General features: G+C 38.8%; 1 long non-coding RNA gene and 1 pseudogene across 1 annotated transcript; one reads left to right on the forward strand and one right to left on the reverse strand.

Moving 5' to 3' along the window:
- The first annotated feature begins 511 nt into the window (after positions 1-511).
- LOC147513220 (uncharacterized) lies at positions 512-4,692 on the forward strand. The gene is made up of 5 exons (XR_015217360.1): positions 512-1,124; positions 1,460-1,542; positions 1,672-1,766; positions 3,833-3,885; positions 4,487-4,692. It is a non-coding gene; the product is annotated as an uncharacterized LOC147513220 (long non-coding RNA).
- Positions 1,758-3,636, reverse strand: LOC147513221 (uncharacterized; annotated as a pseudogene).
- Positions 4,693-20,785: the final 16,093 nt, after the last annotated feature.

A 20,785-nucleotide genomic window follows, 5' to 3' on the forward strand; every position in this document is an offset into this window, starting at 1 on the left:
GCTAAACATATTAGGGGAATGGTTTTTTCTTACGTGAAGGAAGCCACTTGCAGCATTTTCCTTGCTTTAGCCGGGGCGTATATGTTCTATGACGCTCCCCTGAACCTTACTTTCTAGTTTAGCACGAGCCCATAGCATGAGGCATAAGTACCTTCTTATGCCTGTTTTAGTTTGCCGTATTATGCTATGTTTCTTCCCTGTTTTTTGTACCCGTTTCACGGATTGGGTTGGGGTTTACATCGTGAGACCCACCAATTGTATTATTTGATCTTTCCGTGCAATGACTTGGCAAGGGTGGAGGGTACAACCTCATCAGGTTGCACCTTACACCCCATCTGACCAAGTAGCGCTTAATAGGTTAGCACGCATAGATGATAAATGGCGTGAAGCCTGGCAAATTATCTTGGCATGCACTACAACAAATGGCACTTTCAGCGACGAAATTTTTAGCGATGATAGAAAAACGTAGGCAATAATTACTATCAGCGACACTTTTTATCGTCGGTAATAATTTTCTGTCTTAAGGTGAACTAATGACTTTGGCCACAATTTAATCGTCAGTAAATAGTACCGTGAGACATATGAAAATTGCAGCTAACTTTTCGGCGACAATAAGAGTGTGGTTAAATACTTTGTAAGCTTCAGTGTTGATAAAATCGTCGATATTTGTCATAGCATTTTCGACGCTTGGAGGGATTGTAGCTAATTGGGTATCTTTAGTGACACTTGTTTTCGTCGAAAATATTCTTTCCAATTTTCCAGCACCAATGGTTTCGGTATTCCCGCTTATTGTTTTAACTTTTGAGTCAAAAATTCAAAACAACACTCCGTAAAATCAATAAAGAGAAAATAAAAATAAAAATTCAAACAATATAGAAAATTAGAAAAAATGAAAGAAAGAAACCCTACATCTGACTCTTCCTCCCAACCATCTCTTACCCCCTCTCTCCCACCTCAAAGGTAACCTTTTCAATTCCATTTAATTTATCCTTGTAGTTTGCTTCAATTTTTTTTTGTCAAAGTGCAAGAGATCCACTCGCCTCTAAATAGGATTGGAACAAAATGAGAGCAGAAGAGGTTTGTTCGATTTGTTCTCCCTTCGTGATTCGTTCAACCAAAGCTTGGTAAGCTTCATCATTAAACTTGTTTGTAGATAGTTCAGATTGGAAAGTTGTGATTTTTTTTGTTCAATTCCAGTTCCTTCACTACCCAGCGGCAAAAATATAATTGTATGATATGATTTGAATCTGGGTTGCGATTGAAGTAGAAGAAAGGCCTTAATTTTGTGTGGGTTATAATTGCTTTTTAAAAGGAATTCAGTGGTTTTATTCTTAGCAATTTAATAGCATAGTAATGGTGTCCTAGTACATATAGATAATGTTTGGCAATATGTTTGTTTGCTTGTGAATTACCTACTACTCCACCTTTTAATTTTTCTTGTGCGTGATGTTTGGAACAGCTTGGATTCTGGAATTTGAATTTCGTGCTAGGCTTTGGAGTATTGGGACATAGTTGGTTTTTTCATTCAATTTGTAAGTTGAGGTAGAAGATTTCTCTCTAATTAGTCAAAATCTTGTGTGAATTTTTTAGTTTGGTTTTCTACTTAATTGCATGCCTTTATTACGTGGTGTGTATCACAACTCCCTATGGTGTTGTTTGGTTTGTTTTCAGATTGTATGTTGACGAGGGCAGAGGATGAAATGCCCAACAAACAAGAATCAACGAGCACCAACATGCATTAAACTTACTCTTGTCGAAGTTTCAGGGTATGTTGTCCTTGATTGTAGTATGAATTCATAGTACATTCAGTTTGTTGCTCACTATGTCATTCAAAATGGGTTTGTGAATTATCTACTTACACGATTCTAGTCAATCTGGGATCGTATTGAAAGGTTTCGAAGGTTTCCTTTCTGCATCCAAAAGCACAACTAAGTATGTCAATAACAGTTCGTACGACTATGGCACCAAAAATACCTGCCTCCTTTACAAGTTGCTCAGTTAGAGCTTAGAGCTGGGCGACTTGTCTTTGAGATTCCACAAAAGACTCATCTCCCCTAAACCAGCTTTAGAAGATGATATTTTCAGCTTTGGAGTCAGTGCCTAAACCGGCTTGTTTCCAAAGTTCCCCAACCATGTTGCCAATGCTATGGAGTGCACTAGTTGCAGTTTCAGCTTCCAGTTGCATAGACTCAAGTGCCAAATCTCCTACACTCTTACTTCGACCTTTTCCCGAGCAAGTGCATATATTTTGTTGAGACCATTAGGGTCGCCCCGGTGTCTCTTGCTTCATCTTCACGAGTTGCATCTCCTTTTCATCCGGTTTACTAACAACTGTTTTCATTTCCTCATCTCTTACCGTAAGGGCCCCTCTTTGCCGGAACTTCCATCTCTTTTTAGTCTTAAAACCGCCCCTAGCCATCTATAGCTCTGTTCCTAAACTGTTTTTCTGCAACTCAAAGCGTAGCTGTTGGCTTCTTGTGTTCTGCCGCAGTAGCTCATACTCCATCTTGGGCAATTGGATTTCTTTCATAAAACAACTCAAGGAATTATCCTCTTCGTCCTTCATAGAATTAACCCGGTGGTCGGGTGAGCTTTGTGAGCCTTTCCACTCATGTTGCAGCTTCCGAGAACTTGACTTTGTATCGCCCATTTCGTGTTGTATCCTATAAACATGTTCGTCTTTTCTCCTGTAGCAGTTTAGAGGATTTAGTAAGTTTGCTCTTCTCTCGCTTAAGCTGTTCCTTCACCAAGCTAGTTTCACCACTTAAGTCGATAATTTTTTACGTGCATCAAAGAGATCAGAATCCTTTTCTTCTAATTGAAGCTTAATGGATGCTAGCTCAGAATGTAGATGCTGGATTTGAAGCCTTGCCTCTACTAGTTCTGACTCTTTAACCTGGAGGAGATTTTGAGGTTCCTTAAATTCATAAGTTCTCTGAGCTAACTCATTCTAAAACAAGGTTAGTTCTCGAGTTGTCTGTTTTAGAGAAGACTTTTCTTTGTTCTTATAATTGTAAGAGGATTAGTTGTGTTCTTATATATATAATTAATGGATGAATGAAATTGGAATGTCAATAACAACATGGTTTCCTTACATTGCATACTCTTAGTTTGACATGTGGCCTTCAAACATGGCATCTAAATCTTTGTCACATGATTTTGTACATATTCACATAGAAGGGGTTGATACGGTAGGTCAGGTCAAATATGTAATAGTATGGTCACGTACAAGTGTTTAAGGGCATGGGTTCACCTGGGTTTTACACTTTCACGTAGTAACTAGGTACTGGTCAGGGAGAATCAAAGGGACTAAAAGAAACCTTGTGGTACAAGGTTTAAAAATAAAGGTAAGGTTTAAAAGGAGTGCTAAATCTCGTGGTACAAGGTTTAGAAATTGGTTCACTAGTTTTTGTCTTTGGTGATTTCTCTTTCCTTCCAATAGCTTGCTATCCATGCAACCATGCTACAAACAACCAATATCTTCTAGGCTAAATGGATAGGATCAACAATTTTCTCTTAGGAATGTCAATAAATTGAATTTTTTTCATGTAAAGTTACTACCTATAATTGTTTCTCTTTATTACTAACATGGGGAACTGGCTTAACAATAGCAACATTTTTCTCTACTGTTAGCATGCTTTTTGTGGGCTTGTAGCAGTCTTGGATATAGTAACATTTAACATTTTTCTCTAGGCAACACGCTTGTTTTGGATTTTCTTTCCACTTACTTTTATAAATTTTCTCATATTTGGTTAAGCTTCTCGGCGGGGTGATATGAACTAAATCTTGAATTTGAGTTTTAATTTTTTTTTTCTACTTAATGCGGTGGCAGGCTTGCCCTAAGGACTTTATAAGGGAGCAAAACAAGGAGTTACTGACCTATAGGTATGTTGATTCACACAAAACACTTGAGCATGTATTGTTTTCAAAACTTTCATTAAATGAAGGAGATAAAGAGTTTAGAGTGTGTAATGTGATTAAACTAAGAGTGACTAGTGTGGGTCTTCTATTAATCTTGCTGCTATTTGTCTGTATTACCATTTGTCGTAATGTCTAAATTCTTTGAGGATTAATTGACTTTGTCATGCCCTGTCTATTTGACACTTTCTAGTGAAGACGATAGTGCTCATGGTATACTAATTGGATGTTCTAGTTGTGGTCTGATTTTCTAAAGCTGAATTACTTTGTTCAGTAGAATTAGTTCCTTGGTGATGATATTGTGAAGGCTTGGTTGAAATGAATTCCTTGCCTAACTTATAACTGTTTTTATCCTTTATATCCATATTATTCGTTATTGCACATGCATGATCAACCCTCCATGTATGCACTATATAATTTATGCATGATGGACTTACAAGCTCTTAGTTTGTATTATTTTTTACTGGTTCTTAATATCTGGTTGTTATTTTTTGACGTCTTTAGCACCAAACTATATTCAAGTCTGTGAAGGAATTTATATTTTATTTATTTATTTGTTTTTTTGCAGATGGACTTGCAAAAATGCTAAAGGTTGGTTCTATTACAAGAGATCGGCAATTGTTCAATCTGGCCAGTAACATGACGTTCTACCGTTTTATAGACACAGTTTAGACTTAACAAAATTACTTGTAGAGGATGGTAGACTATTTTTCTATATTTTGACCATGTCAAAACTTATGTACAAAAAGATGTAAATTTTCCTTTTTATATTTAATGAATATTTTTTTCTTGTTTGATATTTGATGTTTTTTTTTTGTGTTTCGATTGAATGTTAGCAAAAAATAAAAATGATACATGGAAGTGACAAAATGTTTGTACAAATGGTTCACATTTGGCGACGATATTAGGTCTGAAAAAATAAAAAATTCAAATAATTTAGGCTTTTATCGACGAATTATTTTTATTTTTAGTGATACTAAAAATGTTGCTAATAACACTAATTTCAAATTATTTTTATCTTTAGTGACACTAAAATTGTTGCTAATAACACCAATTTTTTAAAAAAATTTGGGATTTGTAGCGATGATTATAACGTTGCTAATAACGCTAAATTTTTAAATTTCTCTAGCCTTTAGTGACGATATAAATGTTGCTAATAAGGTCTTGATGGCGACGATTTTGAAGACGTCGCCAAAAAAAACATCTTTTGCAACGTTATTGTATAGAGAATTAGAAAAATATTTAGCGACGCAATTGAAGCAATGGCGACGATTATTATCGTTGGTGAAGGTATCATATTTGGCAACAGTGTAAAATCGTCGCTTTGTATCTTTGCCGACTATAGCTTTAACGACGATCAGGTGACGCTCCAAAAAACGTCGCAAAATCTAATTAGTGACGTTTTGGCAATATTTAGCGACGTTATTTTTTGTCGCCAAAAACCCTATTTCTTGTAGTGATGGCAGGACCCGAAGGAACCTCATTTCTTTCTAGATAATGAGGAGGAAGAGTAAGCGGGAGTGCAGGTAAGTTTTAGTTCAGTTAGTGTCTGCTTATGTCCCAAGCAATTTATTTCTTATTAACCCCATAACGGGTGGAACTCCTATAGAGTTGCGTCAGTTTTATTTTCTATATTAGTATGTTGTTTTGCATATGTTCCAGAATTTCACGCGTTTCAATAGTATTTTCCTACCCTCTTTATTTAAAATACTTTGAGGACAAAGCATGCTTCTTGTTTAGGGGGGGGGGGGGGGCATAGAAACATGTGTAATTAAGGCATCTGTTAGGATATAGATATGTATAATATGCACTTATTTTCTAGTTAAAATTTCAAAAATTTCAAAAAACTTAAAAATACAAATAAAAATTATGCTATACACTTAGGAATATTAGTATTGTTTTCTTTCTCTATGTTCTTAATAATCTAGAAGTTTCACGTAGATTTTGCATTAGAATAGTCTTTAGAAACTTAGGTTAATATGTAGGTAATAATCTTTGCATCTATCTATAAATATATTACATGAGTATCTATGATTGTTGGCAGTAAGTTTCTGAAACCTAGGCTAGAGTACTTATTCTACAAATCCTGTGAGAATATAGCCTAAAGCTTTATATGAGCGAAACATTTGAGAAATGACACAAGGGAGAAGTAAAATCCGGATAGAGAAATCACACGTCCACTTGCTTGATCATTATACCATATCCTAAGCGAGAATTTAGGCCCTCTTTGGATCGATATAGCCAGAAATTCAAACCATATGAAATTATTTTCTGCTAGTCTCCCCTCTGAACCTTTCTTTAGCCTTTCATAAACCGCAAATCCTTTAACCTGTTACAAAAACAAAATAAAAATAAATAAATCAGCCTACCCATTCTGTGAATGAGTCTGAGAATATAGATGAAGAATAGGGAAGAGAAAGACCCTTGAAATCAAGAATTGATAGTCGCTTCAAATAAGAAAGAAAGTTTTCATCCAAATAAAAAAAAATAAACAAATAAAAGAAAATAAAGAGTTAGAACTCCAAAAATAAAATCAAATGAGTCAAAAGCCAAAGAAAAAGAAAAATATGGCTAAGGATGGAAACCAATGGTAGAAGCAAAAGTAAGAACAAGGTTTTCTCTAGTTACATAATATGAAGACTCTATTATCTCAGACTTGTCCTTTTTGAATATCCATTTCCTTCCTTCTTAAACCATCTCCTAATCCCCGCAACACCTAATAAAGACCTCTAGCTCAATTAGGAATAAGTTAGTGTGATAGTAAGTAGCAGATGTGTTTGATCGACTCTGGCTTTCTTGTGTGTCATTGAGTTATAAGGTAAAGTGTGCCCACTGCACACTGGAGTAGCGAAACTTGAGCGGAAAAATCAGAGTGGTTTTTTTCTTGACATTTATGTGAGGACCTACTTAAGGACGCTATTCCGAGTTTTCATAAACGGACCTGCTATGCATTTCATAGTATTACTCATTGTATCTATGTTTATTCATAGATGATTGATTATTATGCATATATTAGCTTAGGTTTCGACATGATTATTCTGTATTCATTGCTAGTGAGATGTATAAATAATTTGGAGCATGAATAAGGAAACAATAGTTTTATTTCTTAGTCGTTGTAGTATAGATGAAGTTTGTGAGTACCTGTTTCGACCCCCACCTACGTGGCAAACGTCCATTAGTAGGGGTCTCTATTTTATTCATTTAATCAACAGGGCTAAAGCCCAATTCGCAATATCATGGATTAATGTACAGGCCCATTAACTCATGTGTCTAAGGCTGAACCTTAGCCATATGGCTTGCCACCAATATACGTTGATTTATGTCCAGATTCATTTTCATCAAAGAGATAGTTATCGGTTGGCGGTTATACTCTATCACAATTACTCAAGATACAAGATTACTTGAGCTACAAGGACTCTCTACTCTACCTCTATAAATATCAAACTATTTTTCATAAGGAACTACGTGGAAACTTGATCCCTAGAGAATAGATCTTGGTAAGTGCGTAGGCAGCCATTATTTGGTTCGGTTTCATCTCCCAACATCAAAATCCTCTGTTTCTTTAGTGCGTTCGTCACCATTGCTCTCGTTGTGTTGAAGCAGTTTACTGCCGAAACATAATTGGCGCCGTCTGTGGGGATCGAACCCACGACCACGTGAAACAATCAAGATGGTAAGCACGAGAAGTAGACCAAATAGTCAACATATTCCTCCTACTAACAAGAATCGCAACCCTCGAAATTCAAATCGGCCGATGCATGAACCGTTGAACAATCAAGTTGCTCCTAGTAGTAGGATCAATTCTCAACATCCGATCAGAGTAACGCGAAACGCCACCGCCTCCGCCTCCGAAAAGGCGGTACAAGTGCGCCACCCTTAACAGCCTTTGCAACAAGAAAATCGACAAGTCGGTAATCCTCCATGCGGTCCGCCCGTCTGTCCATGTCGATCCTTCGGTTGACATGGATATGGACATGGACATTACTCTCACGCCAACTAAGCGGAAAAGGTGATAGTAATGCCAATTCACCCCTAATACGGTTGGCGGGAGTTACGACAGTCAAAAATTTAAATAGGAATTTGAGAAGGAAGGCGGCAAAGAGGCAAAGGCGATTGGGCGATGTTGCAAATTTAACAACATCAAGGCGACCGACCACGAAGGGGACTTGAGCCATTCGGTGTATGGGACCGTCTTGACGATCCACTTCGGCCGTCCTCGAAGAACGCATATCATTTCAAGCACAATCAACCAGGGCACGCTCTAGGAGTAATGACCCTATTACCCGTACTTATGGGGAGAATCGGATTGGCGGGGATAACTACTACCCTAGACATGTCCGATCTCAAAGGGAAGATTTACCTCGAGAAGCAATTTCATGGAAGATCGCCCGTCCGAGATATGTCCGATATGTGGGAAGGCGGGCATCCCGCAACAAAGCAACAAAACATGGAGAAGTGGTATAATTATTCCGACCACCCGGCCAAGGGTGACTACCGCCTAGACAGGGCCGGTTTACGAGGGATAGACAAAGACAATCACCGGTCGGAGCTGATCGTGCGCATCGCCAAAGATCTCTAACTCAATAAGAGATAATGGAAGGTATCCTTCCCCACATGGGCACGACCGAGGCCCCGGTTGTTCAAGCCAATACTTTAACTCTATGAGTAACAACGGTGAAAGAGTTGATTCGCGAAAAGAACTTAACGATAGAGAGTCAAGGGATGTAAGAATGAAAAACTTGACGATCAATGATGGCGTGATTTGATAAGTTTTCGGACATTCAAGAAGCTTACCACCATCCCAACTTCAAACAACCCGAATTTGAACTTTATGATGAGTGGAAGGAGATCCCGGCTTGCATGTTCTATCGTTCAAAATTAAGTTGGTGTTATGGGGTGGAGATGATCCGCTCATATGTAAGCTCTTTCCATCGACTCTAAAGGGAGAAGCATTACCGGGTTTAGTGAGTTGCCTTCAAGATCAATTCACCAATTCAATGAACTAGAAAATCAATTTGTTAATTGTTTCCGCCCACAATTGCAAGGCGCCAAAGGATGTCGACTCACTTCGAACATCAAGCAACAACGTGACGAAGTTTACGTTACTTTTGTTACTAGGTTCGAAAGGCAGCAGCAGATGTTCCGAAGTTTTCGATGGGATGCTTCTTTTAAGCCTTTAAAGAAGCATTATATTATGAAAGAGACGAAGTTCGAACTTCATTGTAAGGGATCTTTACCACTCTCTAATTAAAGATGTCCCTAAAACTCGATACGATCTGTATGTTAGGGCTGAACAACACATCCGTATCGAGGAGAACCTATCGGCGAAAGCAGCACAAGGACAAAGATATTCGGAGTAAAGATTTTTTCGAAAGCAAAAATTTTAAGCCGGGCAAAGACGATCGGATCAACAACATAACGATGGAAAGAATGACAATCAGAAGCAAGTCAATTTCAATCGTGATAGAAAAACTCTACCTGAGCTAAAACTGACCCCGCTCAATGCCAAGTACTCTGTTATATATGAGAAGTTGAAAAGTGGGAATCTTTCTTTCCGCCGTATCCACTTTCGAAGATACCAAAGCGACAAAGGGACAAAGCCTTGTGGTGTAAATTCCATAATGACTATGGCCATGAGACAGAACCTTTCGCTCTCTCCGGTCGGATTCAGAAATTAGTGGAGAAAGGACTTTTGAACGAATATCTTACGAAAAACTCTCAACGATTCTTTGCAACTTATGAGCATGTCATTAATGTCTCCCATTCTCATGTTGAGTCTCTTTCCAAAAGTCGAGTAAGAATCAAAAGCGTTTGAAAGTTAGTTATGTTGGTGAATTTAACCGTATCAACAAAGTCGATTTTGTCAAAGGAATCCGCACCGAGACTTCGAAGAAGAGCCCCTCCGATTCAGCGATGATGATCTCCGTGGTGTATATCACCCTCACTATGACGCAGCTTATAATTTCGTGTCTATAGGTGCTTCTCGTGGTTCAACGGGTAATGATCGACACGGGGCCACTTCCGTCATTTTCGGTGGATGTTATTCTCGGATGCAACTTCGAGGGTATGATCATCGCCCGAAGACAATCCTATCATCGGTTTTGGCGGACAACATCTTCGTGGTTGGAAGAATTACCTTACCAATCAAATTAATGAACAAAGAAGTTGAGCTCGATTTCTTATTGATGGATTTGTCGATCCCACTATAACGCTAATTTTGGGCGAGATTGGATACATTCCATGGGGGTCGTAGTCTCCACATTTCATCGATGTGTCAAGTTCCCATTCTCTCTCGGGCATATTTGCAAGGTTCAGAGTGACCCGGTATCTGCCCATTCCTGTCATGACAAAGCAATGGATGACTATAAAAATCTGAAGTTCGAGGTAATACGATCCTTGCAAGTGCCCGCCTAAGTCTGAGTTACCAAGCGGCGTGCCCTCCATCCATCTATAATATTGAGGCTCATGTGAAAGGGCGCCCTCTGATGGATCGACTTTTGGAAGTACAAGTAGGAGATTCAGCAGAAGAAACCACTTTTATTTCATTTGAACTTCGAAAGTGTAGAACAACAAGAGTTGGTTTCCCTTTTACAGCGAAATAAGCGTATCTTCGCTTGGAAAATTGAGGAAATGCGAGGGAATAGACCCATACATTTTTTGTCATAAACTCGACATTGATCCAAGTTTCAGGCCAGTTCGCCAAAAACCAAGAAGAATGGCACCTGATCGGAAGCTCAAAGTTAAAGAGGAGATTGATAAGCTACTTGCGGTTAACTTTATCCGACGAGTTACTTGAAAGTCGTACTGCTGAAAAAGGACATGCTCTAGCTTCTTTGATAGCTGATTTTTCGATTGATGATTCTCCTATTGACAATTTCTTGCACCAAGAAGAATCTATGGAAGACATTCTGCCACCAATAACTGGGGGTGACGAAGACCAACTTGCAAACGCAATTCCTAATCCAACTGACCTATGGATTGTTTATTCAGATGGCTCCCATAATAAAATGGGTGGAATTGGATCGTTTTTGTTAAACCCCGGAGAGAAGATTGAGAAATCTGTGTGACTTGGCCGCGCTTCAAATAACGGCCAGTATGAGGCTGCCGTTTTGCCTTGAGAACGACTTTGAAAGCGGGGCGAAAGCTCCGGTTATACACGGATTCTCGCCTTTGTAGCCAATCAGTTTGGCGGGTCTTTTGAAGCAAGAGATGACCGTGATGGCGGCTTATCTTGGTTTGATACATAGCCTTGCTTGACAATTTGATAGCATCTCTATCACTCAAAGACCCCGAAATGACATACGTCATGCAGATTCATTAGCTTATCTCTCCGCCACCGTTAGAAGCGAAGAGTCAAGACACATCACTGTGGAGTTCCAGAAAGAGCCAAGCATTGACTTTACTGAAAAAGAATTGCATGACTTGTATGTACATGAAAGCAATTACTTGTTTTGTTTATAATGCTAAACAAATAAATATCGACCCACGTATAATCGCACCAATCATGACTCTCGAAGCGGAAAAGGAGATGGAAAATTCACAACATGACCATACTTTGGATCTTCCATTAGAATCTGTAGATCCATTTGTTCCTCCTGAATTCGCTCCCGAAACAGATAGTGATTTGGTACATGAAGCGGATGATAGTCCCGAAGTTCCCGATATGATACTATCGAGGCGATTGATGATCTCCGATCGCAAAAGATTGGCGTCTTCCTTATATCCACTACTTGCAAATTTCTTCGCTTCGCCCGAACCAAAACTCACTGAAAGAATCAAACGCGATGCATGGAAGTTTTGGTGATATCATTCATCGACGGAAGTTTGCAATTATATCGCAAAGGCTCGGACTTAAACCCTATGTTGCGATGCCTCTCAAAAACAGGAAGGACTTCAAGTTTTGGAAGAGATTCACTCCGGCTTATCGCGGAAGCCACTCGCGGGCTTAAGTTTAGCTCATAAGGCTATGACACAAGGCTATTGGTGGCGGAGATGCAAAAGGATGCAAAACACCTATCGAGAGGTGTGAGCCATGCCAAAAGCACGATAATATGAGTAAACTACCTACATTCGAAGTTGCATCCCATGCTAAGCCCGTGGCCATTTGCCAAATGGGGCTTAGACATTATTGGTCCTTTACCTAAAGCTGGGGGTAGTATCGATTCCTTCTTGTGGCAACCGACATTTTTACCAAATGGGTAGAAGCAAAGCCTTTGGTCCAAATCCATGCTTCCAATGTCAAAATGTTTTTGTGGAGAAATATTGTTTGTCGTTTTGGAATCCTGCGGCACTTGTATCGGATAATGGTAAACAATTCGATCTTTGAAGAAATTCGTCGGCCTGTGCTAATTTGAAGATACGGCATAACTTCTCCGCGACCTTATCATCCAAGAAGTTAATGGGCAGGCGAAGCCACCAATAAGGTGATTTTGGCCAACCTAAAAAGGCGTTTGGGCGCCAAAGGAAATTGGGTCAAGGAGTTACCCCGTCTTGTGGGGCTTATAGGACAACGCCAAAGTATTCAACTGCATTATCACCTTTTAACCTTGCATATGGTGTTGAAGCAGTCTTACCTACAGAACTGATTTCCAGTACATCTCGGTCAGTTGCTGTTGAAACAGGTTCTAATGACGCTGCTTTGGCTCAGTCAAAAGCTCTTATTAATGAGGTTCGCTCTGAGGGACTACAAATGACTTATTAAGTATCAAGTCGACATGAAACGGAATTACGACAAGAAGATCCGGCCCTAAGTCTTTTTCCTCAAGACTGGGTTCTCTGTAGAAACCCAAAGCTTATAGAATCAGGAAAGTTTGGGGAAAATTGGCAAGGACCCTACATCATAGATCGTCCAAGATCTAAGGGGTCATATTTCCTCCGCATACTATTTACGGAAGAATAATAGAGAAGCCATGGAATGCTTACCACCTTTGCAAGTTTTACCGTTAGGAAATTTTTTGCAATTTTACATTACTCCATCAATAACAAATCTATCCATCTATGTAGTTCGTTCTATTTTATCCATCAATAAAGGCATTCAACATCCATTCTCTTCGTTTGGTTGTCATTTTACATTTCTCTATTCGTCTGTACTTTTACTTTCAACAATGTCATTCATTAACGTTCATTCTAGGGAGGTCATTCATATTATGCCTTTTTCGGTCCAAGTAAGTCGCATTCATGCCTACTTGACGGAAATCCGAGTCAATAAGATGGTTATTCTTGCTCGGAACAATTATTGCAATACTCCCACAATACAATATCCGTGCTAAATCCACTACTAAGGCAATGGCGTTGTGTTTTAGTTTGGTCCCAGTGCACGGGTGACGACTTTGAACGGTGGACAACTCCAACAGGTTGTCGGGGCCGGCTTCACGCTCGGTACAAATATTTTAACACCTGAATAGCTAGGTTCATGGAGGACGATCATGTCCCCTTTGCCTTTCAATAACTTTCTCCAATGGTTCTATATTGGGAGGTTTTTCTCTACATGGGGCGCTCTCGTTCTTTTACATTCATAAATCAACAACACTAAGTTTTATACTGGTATGTTATCCGACATCACAATAATATTCAATAGCCAACACATACTTTAGTTTTATTCTCATAAAAAAGAATTTTTAGCTCTACGATATTACATACTCGCGAATCACATGATCATTGGTTTGGGAAAATCCAATGGTTTCTTCCCCAACTTTTCGCGATATACAACTCATTACAAATCCTTGTAATTCATCTTCTCGCGTTCTAGTTCATCGCCCGTTTCTATTAAAGTCTCAATGGGTTGTCTTACGGACGATTCACAATGTGCCATTTTATGCGTGATCTTTGGCGAGCCATTTCGTTTAAATCTGTCATTCGCTTGTTATTTTTCTCTATCTCTTTTTGACGTTTAAGTTCCTGATCTTTGGTCGCCACGAGTGACTTCAATTCTATCACATCTGCTTTTAAGTGTTTGTGTTCCTCCATTATCTCACAGACTTTCCCAAATTCTTCGTGCAATCTCTCCTCTGCTTCTTCCGTCCGCTCAATTAAGTTTTTGTTTTCGTCTTCTAACTCTCTGATGGTTCCGCTCAACGCTTTGTTTGCCTCTTCCAATTTTTGGTTGAGTATCTTCACTTTCTCTATCTCTTCTAAGGCATTGACTTCATTAGAAGCGATATTTTTTTCTTAGCTTTTTTTTCATGAATTTCTTTGGCCCATTTACTACATTTTATTTTAAACCTGGCGAAAAAAATCTGGTTTCATCATCTTTCAAACTTAAACACAAGTTTGCAAATAACTAATAAAAATAATACTATCATACCTGGTTTATACTATCGAAGATCATTGATATTGCTCTGTCATATTCTCCGATGTTCTCCGTATTCTGGTCACATTTTTGATATTTTTCGAGCCCTTCCATTGGCGCAATCCCGGGCAATTCCTTCACTTCGTCTTCCAAACTTGAACATCTCTGCTTCAACTACCAATTTCATCGGATTAGTGTTGGAAACAAATTTCTTTACCGTCCTAACGCAATAGTAAAAATCAACGGTCAACTTACCATTAACAGATTCTGTGGTTTTCCTCCATGAGTAGTATTACCCGGCGGTATTTGCCGTTGTTGGATTCTTTGCTCTCCGCATTTTGTTTTGCCGTTTGTTTTCTTTCACCAACTTTGTGTTCTTCGCTGCACTATCTTTTTATGCGTATCACTGTTTCGTTCTTTTCCCGCCATTCTTTTCTGTATATACCAAACCGTAAGCGAGATATTACATTTCACCACACTTTTACATATCTATGTTTTCTCACGGTACATACCTTTTCCTCTTGATGTTGCGTATGTATTATATTTAAATGCGGGATGTTTGGTGCATTGTAGTCTCGTCCCTCGAGGCATCATACATTGTAACGTTGGTTGTCTCTCTTGGTCTCCGTTAAGCCCATTTTCTTGTGGCGATCTTCTTTTGTACAATTCACTTTTTTGCTTGGCAAACTCAAAGACTAGTTCTCATTTGTGTTAACTCCGTTCCATCTTCTTTTTCACTATCACATTTGCCGAATATTGTTTTTCGAGGGACTCTTACTCTTCTTTGCCATTTCGCTATTATGTGTCTCCTTGGACCTATCGGGCCGTTGTTCGATACCCCATAATGTCGGAAATCAACGATATCATCAAAGTAGCTCGGATCTACCAATCTTTTCGTCGAGCATTCATGAAAGAAGAAACGAAGGTTGTTCTCTACTTCTTTGTCAATTCAATATCACGGTAGTGTACTCCCGTTTTACATTAGACACAAAAATAACTTCGTGTTAGTCAACGGTTTACTCATAGTACAATTTTCAATACTTATATTTTGGCTTACCTCGAAATCTGTTGGCACTTTAAACTCGGCCAGTTCCACTTCCCTCGTAAAGCGGTGCGTAAATCTATCCCATCCGGTGTATACTTTTGGGAATCCTTTAAAACTTCTGTTTGAATATTTGAATTCAACTTCAAATTTTATGTACCCTTTCGTCAGTATAGCTTTCGGTCGTATCAACGCGAAGATTTCTTGAGCCCCGAACCTTCTGTTAAATTCATTTTGTAAACGGTGCGCTCTCATAAAGATTAACCAGAATGATATTGGCAGTTGTCCCGGTGCAATTTGCCACCACTCCAATAATTGCGCTATTTCTTTGCTCAACGGAATTGCATTCCTGCAATTTAATTGTGTGTAAGTCATTACTACTTCATCTTCTTCGACTTTCGTTTCAAATTCATACACTTCATCAATCTCAAATTTCTCGAGTCCTAGTATTTTCTGTATTTCCTTAAGCGACCATCGACGCGGTTCCAGGTAGTCGCCGTACCTGTCACCTTCTTTCCACCTCACCAAGTCTGCAATCGTCATCGAGTTTTTTTCTCGGTTATTTTTCGCCCGTATAGTACGGTGGTTCTACCTGTAAAAATTAAAATTAAAATTGAAAATTAAAAAAAACGGGTCGAAAGCGAAAAACCGGGTTCACTAGGCCATATTAAGCGGAGGGCAGGTATGGTGCCCCTCCTTTCTGGCGATGCACTTTCGATCGTGTTTAAAGTTTCACTTTTCAATTTTGAAACCGCCAAAGCCACAAGCACTTCTTCTTCCACGTTCGATGCGTTTTCACTTCGAACTTCAACATAATTATAAAGCGACGCGATATCAACAACTCAAGGTTTACACCTTTGTTGCATCACGCCATAAAAGTAGCAGTGGGAGAACCAACTTCAAATATGACTACATCGTTTCTTCTTCTCCAGTAGGAACAACGAACATATCGTTTTCATGCTTTCCTTTGCTGCTGGAAAGCGACCCCGAAAATCAGCACCACCGCGTCGGTAGCGCTCATACCACCCGAGCTCCCCACCATAACATGTTGGTTATGTTCGTTTTTCGGATAATGAAGCCATCGATTATCGCGCTTCCGCTTTCCTTCTCATCGACTCATGTAGGACTTCGATACATACACCAACGGTGTTATGTCCTCTCCACATGATCCATGAAGTGATTCTTGAGGAAGGAATTCAACGGTTCCACGCCCAAAAAAAAACCACGAACACAAAGCGGCATAACGCACAAAGTGTGCTTACCTCGTAATCAAGTTGTAACCGAAGGGTGGGTATTCCGCTCTCAAATCTTGCTATAGCGAAAGATACAACCAAATCTTTTGACGCCCGATGAATGGGATGGCTTTGTGGATGAGCCGTTTTCGTGATCTTTCGATCACTTTTTTTGTGCGTTTCGTAAGAATAGATGAAAGGCGATGGCGAGAAGAGTTGCACGGAACAATAGGAACATATAGGTGGATGAGAACGCTACTAACCTTTTTCTTCAAAAACCCGCAACTTTTCTTCATCCGAAGTTCTCTTGCCTACGTGCGTGTCAGTTTTTTTTTTTTTCATGGAGTAGGATATGCGGCCCCAGCACTTATATAGGATTATGCGCAGGTTTTCCAGTGCTGGTGGAATTCTTCTCCAACTCCGCCTTCATCCCTACTCTCAATTCTTATCTCATCCGAACACTTTGAGTCCTATTACTGTTTAACTTACTTTTATTATTATTATTACTATACTGCCCCTACGTTTAATTTTCAACGGTATAGTCCAAATATCGCTATTTCGTTGGCACGCTTCGTCGAATTCCGATTTCGCGTTATCACGTGACGCGTTCGGTACAGTTTTCGCCAATCAATTTCTTTTGCAATTTTATTTATGTGCATCTTTTATTCTATCTATGCGTTTTCGGCTGTTTTTTATTTAACTACGTCATTGCGTCCCGTATACGTTAATTTAAATTTTTTTCATTTCGCTAATTCGAATTTTTCCGATTGTCCATTTTCTTATCGTTTTACGTTCACACGACACTTTTTATATACTCGACTTACTTTTTCTTAATGCACGCGTTTTCCGTGATTTTTCTTCTCTTCTTTGCCATGTGACCTTTGTTAAGCGACAAAGAGGGCGGTTTCAACCCCACCTACATTGGCAAACGTCCATTAGTAGGGGTCTCTATTTTATTCATTTAATCAGCGGGGCTAAAGCCCAATTCGCAATATCATGGATCAATGTACAGGCCCATTAACTCATGTGTCTAAGGATGAACCTTAGCCACATGGCTTGCCACCAATATACGTTGATTTATGTCGGATTCATTTCTCATCAAAGAGATAGTTATCGGTTGACGGTTATACTCTATCACAATTACTCAAGATACAAGATTACTTTGAGCTACAAGGACTCTCTACTCTACCTCTATAAATATCAAACTATTTTTCATAAGGAACTACGTGGAAACTTGATCCCTGAGAGAATAGATCTTGGAGGCACGTAGGCAGCCATTATTTGGTTCGGTTTCATCTCCCCAACATCAAAATCCTCTGTTTCTTAGTGCGTTCGTCACCATTGCTCTCGTTGTGTTGAAGCAGTTTACTGCCGAAATAGTACCTTCATTGGAAAACTCTCACGAGGCTATAACTCGTCCACTAGGGAATTCCTACTGGTTTAAGGCATTGTTACATATGGTCAATGCAATCGCGACTCAATAAAAACGAGAGTAGTTAGAACTCCATTTTTGGTCACTTATTCTAATTTCTCATATTTGCTTGAGGACAAGCAAAATGTTGTTTGGGGGTGGTTTGATAAGAGCCCAAAACTGTAGTTTTAACCCCTTAACAATCATACTTTTAGACCAATTATGTGAGTAATAAATAAGAGTTAATGCTGATTACGTGCTTTTATGCATTTCAGGCATTGAAGTCAATTATGTGCAGAAATGTGCCACTTTGGCGAGATAAAGGAGCAAGAGTTGGTTGCTAAGAAGTTCTGTGATTAAAAGCCAAGATTCAAGGAGCCAAAGCCTTTATAAATCCCGGTCAAAAGCTGAAAAGTCAACGCGGGCAAAAACAGTGCACAAGTCAGCAGAACTTCCGAAGACCATATCTTTGGACTCAGGCCTCGGAATTGGGCCTACCTTATGTCAAAACGACCGGCTCGGAAAGAGCTTTCAAATGGTCTAAGTCTTGACCCAATCAGAGGAGTAGAAGTAGATGAAAATTCTATTGAAATCAAAGCTAGCTGAAAAAGGGTCTGTGGACTAAAGAAATTGGGCTTTGGGATCGATTTTCCAGCCCAAAACATGGCTCCTCAACCCATGCATGAAAATTTAGATTTGGACTCCTCCATTTACACACACAAGACTTAGATTAGAAGGAGATAGGTTAGGTAGAAAGTAGCCATTAAAGCTTAGTTCTAGATCTAGTTTTTGAATTAATTAATTAGTTTGATTCTTGTTTTAAATTCTGTATTGAATGATTGTTATTGCTATTCATTAGATTTATAAAGTTATTTAGTTCTTGATAATCTAGTTTTGTTTTCCATTAATTATTAGCTTCAATTCTTAGATTCAATTATTTGTCATTATTAGTTTGAATAAATTCTTGCATGAGTAGTTTCCATTTGATTTTAAATAAGCAAAGTTTCAATCTTTTTATCATGACTTGTTTAAATTCATTGAGAAATGATAGCGTGATGCTTCTAGGCTAAACTTCCATTAGAGGGGGTTGAAAAAGCCTTGATGAAGCTTGATTTGTGTTAGCGTAGAGTAGTCGTAATTTCCATTCCATTCTAGAAACGATTAGTTCACCATGAGAATGGGTTTGATCGTTCACATGATAGATGTTAGTTGGTAGAGATTACCATGAACGACTAGGGATTAGGAAGAACCAATTGTTCTGCGAAAGCAGTTCAATTCGGATTACGACTATTCGTCGTTAGTAAATTAAGTCGAGTTAAGGTGGAATCAATCCCCCCTAATTCCTTATCATAGATTCAACCCGTAGCATTTCGTAGTTGAATCCCATTATCTTGTTAGTATAAATTGCATCGTAGTATAATTCGTAAATCTCTCATTGACTTTAGTAGGATTAGTAAAACTAGAAAACAAAGAATGCTAAAGAACTAGGAGTGGAACGAATCTTCTATTCCAACTCTATTTCAATAGTATTAAGAGTAGAAATCTTTTATAATACTGAGTCTAGTTCAGTTTTAGTTTTACTAGCGTTTAGAGTTCTCGTAGCTTTATTCATTAGTAAAACTATTCATTTTTACGTTATATCAGACCTAGTGGGGGATTTCCGAATCCCCCCAAATATATTTAATTTGTTACCCGTTTTTCATGGGTTAGACCATGAAAAACCTTATCAACATATGCGTAGGATTGAACAAGTCCTTACCACATTCCATCATCCTACGGTTGGTGCATAACAAATTAAACTGAGGGTATTTCCTTTCACCCTAGCCGACAAGGCGGCGTCTTGGTTAACTGCCCAAGCGCCTAATTCTGTGGACTCATTGGCCAAACTTGTTCAACTATTTATGGAACATTTTTACCCACCACTAAAGACAGATGAAATGCTTTCCAAGATTCATTTTTTTTTTATAGAATCCTCATGAATCCTTTTTAGAGGCTTGGAATCATTTCACTGACCTTCTTATAGAGTGTCCACATCATAACCTTGTGAAAGACACGTTAGTTCGTGCCTTTTTCAAAGGACTTTTATACCACCATAAAGAGGTCCTAGATATCATGAATGGGGGTAGTTTCCTTAGTAAAGGAGCCTTAGAGGCTTATAGGTTTTTAGAAGATCAAACAAAGCGTAATAATAACTGGGGGGGTAGTGACGATATCCCCCGCTCTGCTAGTTCTTTTTCAACAGTTAATGCTACCAGCATGTTTGAGGTTAAATCTGATCCTGAGCTTAAAACTCTAATTGAATCCCTCACTAAAAAAGTAGAAGTTATTTCTATTCAACAAAAACCTACCCCTGTCATGAATATCAACTCTATTCCATGTAATTTCTGTTTGAGTCATGCGCATCCCGACTCCTATTGTCCTCTAGTCTATAAACATCCATCCGCACAGCCGGACAATGTTTGTTCTATTAATAGTGAACCTAACGCACCTTGGATACAGAATCCCAACTACGGTTGGCGAAATAACCAACAAGTTACACCTCCAGCTTATAATAATCAAAATGTTAGGCCAGCAAATAATTACAATCAAGCTCCACCGAGACAAGGACAAGGACAAGGGAATTATAATAATTATAACAATAATAATTATAATGCTAATAGAGGTATCGTTCCTGTCACAGCCCAAATTTCTAAACAATTATAAAGTGAATATTTGAAATATAAGTATCTCAAACATCGCTATGTTATTGTCTAAAAACCCAGGCTATGACGGGGTGAATACAACACATGCTAAAAACCTAAAACCCACATCATAAAATAATCAACTTAATTTAAAATAATCCCAAGAATTTTCCACCATCACTTTATTAAGCTATTATCTGTCCAAAACAAAAC

This window comes from Coptis chinensis, chromosome 3 (genome assembly GCF_015680905.1).
Source record: "Coptis chinensis isolate HL-2020 chromosome 3, ASM1568090v1, whole genome shotgun sequence".
Lineage (NCBI taxonomy): Eukaryota > Viridiplantae > Streptophyta > Magnoliopsida > Ranunculales > Ranunculaceae > Coptis > Coptis chinensis.